Source organism: Chionomys nivalis, chromosome 20 (assembly GCF_950005125.1).
Source record: "Chionomys nivalis chromosome 20, mChiNiv1.1, whole genome shotgun sequence".
NCBI classification, from domain to species: domain Eukaryota; kingdom Metazoa; phylum Chordata; class Mammalia; order Rodentia; family Cricetidae; genus Chionomys; species Chionomys nivalis.
Window position 1 is genome coordinate 48075809 of NC_080105.1, and position 9210 is coordinate 48085018.

A 9210-nucleotide genomic window follows, 5' to 3' on the forward strand; every position below is an offset into this window, starting at 1 on the left:
ATCACTGCTCTTCCCCCACCAGGGCATGTGAACCTGGTGGCCTGCTGTGCCCTGGGCAGTTGGACTGTGACCTGCTTGTACCAGCTCTACATGCTGCCTGGGAGTGAACGCTGCCTCTGGATATTGATGGCATCTCTTGGAGCTAGATTGTTAGGTTGTTAGATTCAGGAGCTAGATTGTTAGGTTGTTAGATTCAGGAGCTAGATTCTTAGGTTGTTAGATTCAGTTGCTGAGAGTCATTTCTCTTCCCCTGGTGTGTGCACTGTGCATTAGAAAAAGACACCTGACCGTCTGCCTCACTGGGACGGGTTAAGTCATGTTTAAGGCAATAGCCTTGTTTGAAATTCTAGCAATGACTTAGCTATAATCTGTAACTTTAGGGAAGTGCACAGTTATTCAAAATATTATCGGATACCATCCATGTTTCTTTATTTATTATTCCCTTGGAGTAAGTTGTTATGTCTGACACTGCACTCCTCATGGCTTGCCATTTGTCAAGTCGCTCCCTTGGCTTGCTGGGTCTCGCATTTCCAGTTGTTTTCAGGGTATACACTGGGATGCCATTTGTTAGAGATTGAATTGCCTTATATCCCCTCCTTCAGCTCATCCCGGCATCTAACCTTTAGTACCTTAGAATACGTCTGTTTGGGAGAAAGGGCTTTTTGAGCGGACATTAGGGTAAAAGGAGTAGATTTGAGTAGCCCCCATCCAGTGTGCCTGATGTCTGGGTTCTGCATTTTCTGTTTGGACACCGATGGCCTCACTGGTGAATGACCCCATCAGAGGTCCCCGGTTTTGTCCTGTTGGCTTAGACAACCACGACGTATTCCAATAGTGATTTAAGCAAATACTTCAGCTGCACGTGACTTTTCCATTAGCCCGAACTGGATCTGGGTCCCAGAAATCATTGAAACTAGTAGCCAGTTCTGGTGGCTCACACCAGGAGTCCCAGCAGTTGGGAGGTGAGAGCAGGAAGACAGAGAATGCTAAAGGATCCTGGGCTACAGAGCAAAACCCCAATCTCAGAGAAAAAAACCAAATCAAAACAAATCAAAACAAAACAAGCATAAACCAGTAATGGTATGGGATGAGGGTGATAAATTTTCTCTCTTTTTTTTTCCTTGAGACAGGGTCTCATTATGGAAACCCAGGTATCCAGGTTGGCTTTAAGATTGCAATCCTCCTGCCTCAACTCCCCAAGTGCTGAGAGCACAGATATGTACCACCACCCACTGTTTACTACATTTTTTTAAATAATTACATCTAAATTCATGTTAATTCCAAGTGAACATCTCCTCTGAGAGACACAATGGGCTAGCAGTCTGGGGCACAGCCTCTGGCTGTAGCCTTTTCATTTAAGTACTGGAATAGGGGCAGATTGAGGTAGCTTCCGTGAGAGTCATGGCCTATCTGATCCCCAGGTTTTGGCTATAGAGACACCTACGACCGACCTAGAGTTGCTCTGATGAATAAAGGAGTTAATAAATACAAGGAGTTTATGTCAGTGGTCACAGCAATAAACACCCATGCTGTCTGTCATTCTACAGTGGATGAGTGAATAAAGACTCGCCCATCTCACGCTGTCTCCAAATGTGTGCACTAGTGGCCACATTCACACCCCTTTAACACTTACCCTCCAATGACCCTCAAAATGACATCACACTGAGCAAAGAAGTCCTGCATACCTGAGCAGTTCAGCAGTGCTAATGGATACTGGAGAAGATAGTGAAGCGCCTCTGGTGGATTGTTGTGGCTTTTACTATCTTCTTGCCTGGAAACCAGTAGAACTCCCCAAACCACCCCATGCTGAAAACGAAGGTCAGATTGATGACTGTTGTAGATGAGAGAGGTCACGATTCAGGAAGTGCTAAGCCTCCAGAGCAACTCAGAAGCCTCCCAGAGTGGGAATGAATGACTCTTTCTATCAGACAGAACTCTATTTCTGACATAGTCTATGTGCCATAGGCTGCAAAGATAGCTAGTTATAATCTCTCCCTCGTCCTCCTTCCCTCCTTCCTTCCTTCTCTCTCTCTCTCTCTCTCTCTCTCTCTCTCTCTCTCTCCCTCTCTCTCTCTTTCTTTCTCTCCTTCCCTCTTCCTACCTGTCTGTTTTATCAGGCCTTTATGTAAATCAAACACACACACACACATATATACTAAAAGGAGAAGGATCCATGGGGAGGAATGATATACTGTTTCCTCTCTCTCCTCATTTATTAATCCAAGATGCAGGGAGATATCTCATTCTAAAGACTTAATATGCCTGTTTTTATTGTCAGTGAATTCTCAAAGTAGGTGTCCCCAATTAAAAACTCCAGCTGTGGGCTATAAAAAACCATTGAACGTGTGTTGACAAGAGAATCAGGTAGCAGTCAAGGATGTGACAGGCATGGAGAAACAAAACAAACAAACAAACAAACAAACAAAACCGGAAGCTACAGTCAAAGCAAAACTCTTGCCTTTCCTTGGAGGCTCTCCTTTTCTTTGCTTCTCTTCACACTTCAAAGATCTCACAGACTGGTGGGGTTGTTGCTATCAACGCCAAACATGGACAGTCCTTGTCTCTTCAAAACACTAACACACACGGCTTTTCCTAACATTCCCTTCAAATGTGCTGAATATTATTCAGAGACCAATAGATGCCCAAAGAATCACCTACCAAGAAAAGATGTATCTTGCTTCTTATTTTGAGGCCCTTATTTATTTAAACGTCAAAGCTGAGTTTGAGAAAATGTCTATCTTTAGAAGCCATTGATACCGAGGCGTAGAACATAGAATTATGCATTTCCTGTGTGCACAGCTTCTATTGAGACCGCTGAGTCAGGCAGTGTTTACATTGCTGCATCTCCCATGCTTGGGATGGACAAGTACAGAGCCCCACGTGCCTCGCTGTATCCTGTGTTTCCTCGTTTATAACCAGCGATCAATACAACACCAAAATGCGTAGGTTTTTCTCTCTTACTGCTTTTTCTTAGGGCCTCCCATAATCCTCAACCTAGAGGATTCTTATGGACCATTATTTTAGATGCCTGTTAAGGATGGGGTGGAGGACGTTGGTCCCATTTCAGACCCATGATATTTGAATGTGAAACTTAAAAATAGGAACTAGAAAAGAATTTCATTTTAGAAGGAGTCGTGAAAGGCTCCACAGCACCAAATCCCTTCCTGTTTACCTATCAAACTTCGGTTCCCAACCAAAGTTTATACCCCCCCCCCGCCCCTTTCTGGGATGGAGGGGATGACTTGGAACTTCTGTGGTGAAGTTAAAGAGCAAAGCAATATTAGCTTTGTGCTGGAATCTTGGGAACTAACATCAAAATGAAACAGAAGAGGTCAACCTGATCATAATTTCCTCAGGACCAAAGGACTGGTAATTGCTTCAAATTACTCACCAGCTTCAGCACTAACATGATCAAAGTTAGGGATTCCCCGCTCGATGCAGGGACTCCTTCTGTAATTACACCACAGAACGGGGTTTGTTTTAATAATTAATTACTGCACTAGATGCCGGCTTCACTAGGATTTTGTTGTTTACATTATTTAGTATAGTATGTTTGCTGACCCAGGGTCTATCTCCATGTCACCCCCATCCTTTGATTGTCTTCTTTGTTGACCTAGGGTCTACCTCCGTGTAACCCCCATCCTTTGTCTTGTTTGCTGACCCAGGGTCTATCTCTGTGTAACCCCCATCCTTTGTCTTGTTTGCTGACCCAGGGTCTATCTCTGTGTAACCCCCATCCTTTGGTTGCCTTGTTTGTTGACCTAGGGTCTACCTCCGTGTAACCCCCATCCTTTGTCTTGTTTGTTGACCTAGGGTCTACCTCCATGTAATTTTCATCCTTTGGTTGCATTGTCTGCAGCAGTACATACAATGGGAGGCCCTTCAGATGTTCAGAGCTTCCCCTGAGGATCCAGTGTACTGATCTGGACCTGGCATAAGAAGCACTGATGAGGAGGGGGCCGCTGACCTACTGATAAAGCATTTGTAAAGAGAAAAAAAATGAAAATGGGGTTTGCATAAGGTTACTCCTTGAAGCTTAGGTGAAAAGCAAGAAATCTTCATACTATATATGGCCATCACATAAAAATCAGTTAAAAATACCAGTGTGTGTGTGTGTGTGTGTGTGTGTGTGTGTGTGTATCATGCCATATGTGATACAGACTAATAACTGAGAAGGTGATGGCATACTAACTGAAAATTTTCTAATATAAACACATGTGACTCTTAATTGAGGAAATACTCCCAGGCGTTGGCCTGTATGCAAGTGTGTGGGCCATTTTCTTGATTAATGATTGGCGTGGGAGGATCCAGCTCTCTGTAGTTCACGACAGCCCTGGGAAGGTGGTCCTGGGTTGCATAAGAAAGTGTGCTGAGCAAGCCATGGAGAGCAAATCAGTAAGCAGTGTTGCTCCATGGTCTCTGCAACAGTTCCTGCCTCCAGGTTCCTGCCTTGAGTTCCGGCCCTGACTTCACTTGATGGTAGACTATGATGTGAAACTGTAAGCTGAAATAAACGCTTCCTTCCCCATTGCTTTTGGTGATGGTGTTTTGTTTTGTTTTCATCACAGAAATAGAAATGATGCATGAGAAATACACTTTTTTTCTAACTATGCCTGAAGAGAGAGCAGAGAGCTGATGATCCATATTGGCTGTTGAGCAATCGGCTATGAAACATTTTCTTACATTTTCCTTTTGTCAGATTTTCACCTAGAACACTTTTCTCCAAAACTAATATAGCATTTCCAAAATAAGACAAGAAAGGGACTGGAGAGATGACTCTGTGTTACGAACACTGGGTGAGTGAGTGTTCTTCCGAAGGAGCTGGGATTGATTCCCAGCACCCACCTAACAGCTCATTTTTTGTGTGCTGAAGCATGCATGGACAGCCTGTATGTGGCAGTTATGTTGAACTTGTCCATATTGGGTTTCATGGTCTAAGTTGATGAGGACAACTGACCAGGTCTCTTCCTCAAGAGAGCACCAGATCTCATGATAGATGGTTGTGAGCCACCATGTGGTTGCTGGAAGTTGAACTCGGGACTTTGGAAGAGCAGGCAGTGCTCTCAACCATACATATCTTTAACTCCAATTATAGGGAGTCTGCTGGGTACATATATACATGCAGGCAAATCGTGACTACACATTAAAAACTATTGATAAAATAATTGAAAATTTAAAAAAAAACACAAAGAAGAGCTTATTATCTAGTTGATGTTCAGTATGCCTGTTTAGAAGAAATGAACCTTGAAGATGAAGATGTAAATTATTCAATTAAAACTCTTTAAGATCAAGCAGGGAAGCCTTGAATAGCTTCAGGAGAGGTATCCCAATTCTTGGAGGTCACAAGTTCTGGGTTATCCTGGGCTACAGAGTAAGTTCAAGACTACTGTGGGCAGCTAGGCAAAACCTTGTCTCAAAAGTGAAATCGAAAAACGGATGCATATTGTCAACAGTAGTGTGCCTGTCTAGCAGGGTAGGCTTTGAGTTCAGTTACTACTTTTTCTAAAATAAGAAAAGCGATAGAAGTGGAGAAGCAGAAATCCAGACACACACTGAGAGAGACTGAAGAGAGGAGGAGGAGGGCAGTGTGGGGGGGGGGGAGGAAAAATAGTTTGATGATAATCTAAAAAGAAGGACCGACAAAAGTGAAGATGTTTCCAGGAGATGCAGGCTTACAGTGGAGTCAGACCAGAAGGAAACCTCAGGCACCTACGGCTTGGGCAATATTTACTAAGCAGTGAATGTACCCTCATGATGCATTTAATGTTGTAGCCTTCCAGGTTATGAGGGTTGACACGGCAGAGCCACCACCGTCCATTTCATTCTGAAAAAACTGGAAAGTTTCAAAATTACATGGTCAGACTTTTTGTTTTGTGTGAGTCTTAGACTTCAAGGGAAGATCTTCATGGATAAGGGTGGCCACCCACTGACATACTGTCCCCTCTGAGGAAGCGTGTCCTTTGTCAAATGCCAGCCTGGGGCCAGCAGCTGCACCCAGACTGGGGGGCCCATCATGGAAAGCAGAGCTTGCATTCGTGACATGTGGGCTGCATTTGAGCTGTGTGTCAGGGCCTCATGCCTGTGTGTAGGCTGTGAGAAGGTCAGGACACATCTGCTTCCAGTTTGTCCTCTCAGCCTGGGCAGAGCAGGAAGAAAGGACACTGGAAGTCATTGCTGTCACCATTAGAGGAGGGGTGACGGTGCTTCCTCTTACAATAAAATGTAGGATAGAAGTGATAGCTTGTACATACACACACCACAATGCATATATATATATAGAGAGAGGGGGGGGTTTCTCTGCATAATAGCTCTGGCTGTCCTGGAACTCACTCGCTTTGTAGACCAGGCTGGTCTTGAACTCACAGAGATCCTCCTGCCTCTGCCTCCTGAATTAAAGGTGATTAAAGGCATCAAACAATACATTCTGTTCATAGTTTTCTGGCCCCCAGCTCCTCCCAGATCATCGCTACCTCTCCACCCACCCAACACTAAAACATTTCTCTCTCTCTCTTTCTCTCTCTCTCTCTCTCTCTCTCTCTCTCTCTCTCTCTCAACAAATAGGCAAATAAACAAACAAAAACTCAAACAAACCAGACTATTAAATAAAACAAAGAAAAAGCACAAGAGTACTGCCCCCAAAACATCCCCCTCCACAAACAAACACATACAAATCCCATAAAAACAAAAATTTAAACTATAATATACAAGGCTTATATTTCTTGCCTCTCACTATCATTAATGGGAGATGTTGAATCCCATCATTTCAAGCTACAAACATAAAACTAAGCATTGCCGTTGGTCTTCTCCTGATGTCGGCACTATGGCAACGCTATTTGGAAACATGGCTCTTAAGCTTAATTTCTTGGTTATGGTTACAATTGCTGTGATGAAACACCATGACAAAAAAAAAAAACTTGGGGAGGGAAGGATTTATTTAGATTATACTCCCACATCACTGTTCATCATCAGTGGACATGAGACTTAAGAAGGCCACAAACCTGGAGGCAGGAGCTGAAGCAGAGGCCTTGGAGGGGTGCTGCTTACTGGCTTACTTCCCCTGACTTGTTCAGCCTGCTTTCTTATAGATCTCGAGACTGCCAGCCCAGGGAGGGAAACACCCACAATGGTGTTTAATTAATCACTAATTAAGAAAATTTCTACAGGCTTGCCTCCAGCCCATACTTATGGAAGCATTTTCTTAATTGTGGTTCCCTTCTCTCAGATGACTTTAGCTAGCATCAAATTGACACAAAACTATCCAGCACTCTCATGTTTCAGTTTTCCCCTAAAAGGTATACATGTCAGTTATCATAACAAGCATGCTATCAACCTCATAAGCAAAACACCCTTAAGTGTTTTTAGCTAGTGTGTCCCCAGCTGTAATTCTATTGCACACCTCCTTGATCGTCCCGGCTCTGCCCATTTCTAATGGTGATGGATACCCAACACCTTTATTTTATCTTCCTGTCCTTGCTCTATGCTCAAAATAGCTTTCACCCTAACTTTGCTCTTCCATTAAACACAGCAATCCCACCAGAATCTGGATTCTCAAAAATCCACATCCTTGACATCATCAGGGAGACTCTGTGTGCATCTACTTCTTATCCCACTATCCATCCATCCATCCATCCATCCATCCATCATCTCTCTGTCCATCCAGCAATCCATCCACCCATCCATCTATCCATCCATCCATCCATCCATCCATCCATCCATCCATCCATCCTCCTCATCTTTGCCTGGCTCTACTGGCAGGCCATGAAGGGATGTTCTTGTCTTCTTTGCTCTTCCTTCTCAACCTAGTTGCCTTGTTGAACTTGCCAGAGTCATTTGGTGGCTACCACCACACTCACACTAGGTATATGTGTTGGCCATCATAAACAGCATGTTATCAAGCTGGCCTTCAACACTCACGTTTGCATGCAGACCCCAGCCTTCTCCAGTGTGCCTGTCCTGGCTCCCGTTCTCACTCTTAAAGGTTAAAAGCATTGCTCTCGTGTTTTATGCCTCTAGCCCCTCCTAGGTCCATGTTTTCCACCACCAGTCTTTCTATTTCTTCGAGATCACCGGCTATGTATGTCTCTCCGCCCACTCCTCTCCATTACAGGTCTTCATCGTCATTGCAATTTTGCTTGGCCTTGTCCTCTCTGCACACAGTCCAATGGGTAAGCCTAATTCCCCAGAAACACAACCTACACTGGATCATCCACTTCTCAAGCCCGCATGATAACTTACTGTGGAAAGTGGGAAACGCTGTGTTTATTCCTCAACATTCTCCAAACCCCAGTCCCGCCCTATTGCTTTCAACTCTCTTTGCAATGTTTTAACTCATGACCCCGCCCAATGCCGTACTGCTCATTGATCAGCCTCTTACCTGCTGTCTGGTGTCTGCTGTGTTTGAACTGGCCAGAGGCCAGGTGAGTTGTTTTGTTGTTGTTTTTAAATGAGGGATTTAAGTATTTTTCAACTCAATAGCCAGGGAGAAGGGTTTCCCTTGTGGACTGTGGGGAAGAATTCTAAGCAGAGAGCGAAGGGCTTTCATTTTACCTCCTCATGCCTTGGAGCGACTCTGTATAAATCACTCAGGAATTGATGGGAATTGAGCATCCCCTTACCCCACATCTGAATTCTTATTGGCTTGAAAATGAAACCGACCGTGGTCCGTGTGGGGTTTTGGAGGAAAAGCCGAGTTCAAGGGAAGTTGAATAAGGACTTCTGACTCATTTGCATTCTCAGGAGGAACTGGGCAGCCAAAACACTTTCCTCTTCCACCTCTGAAGCTGTTCTCTGTTGCTAGGTCAATCTCAAGGGGGCTTTGTGAGCATGGGATCCTTCTGTTAAGAAGCCAGATAATGCAAAATTCACCCCGCTTAGGTGTTATATAGGATTCTAAAGTCCTGGGATGAGTGGGACAAATTGAGATTTTTTTCCCCTTTACTTTTGAAGGCCAGGCCAGACTGATTTTTTAAAAAGTGGCATATATTTTAAATCCCCCCTCAGTTAGCCATAGGTTTTTATAATTTTGTATTAACTGAGCTTTAAAATATTCTGGCAGTAGTTTTAAACTCTTCGGAGACTAATAATCTTGGTCTGTTCTGTCCACCACGTAGTATTCTTTTTTAAATTAATTTTTAAAAAATTATTTATTTATTTATTTTATGTGCATTGACTTTTTCTTGCATGTATATCTATGTAGGGGTATCATAGCTT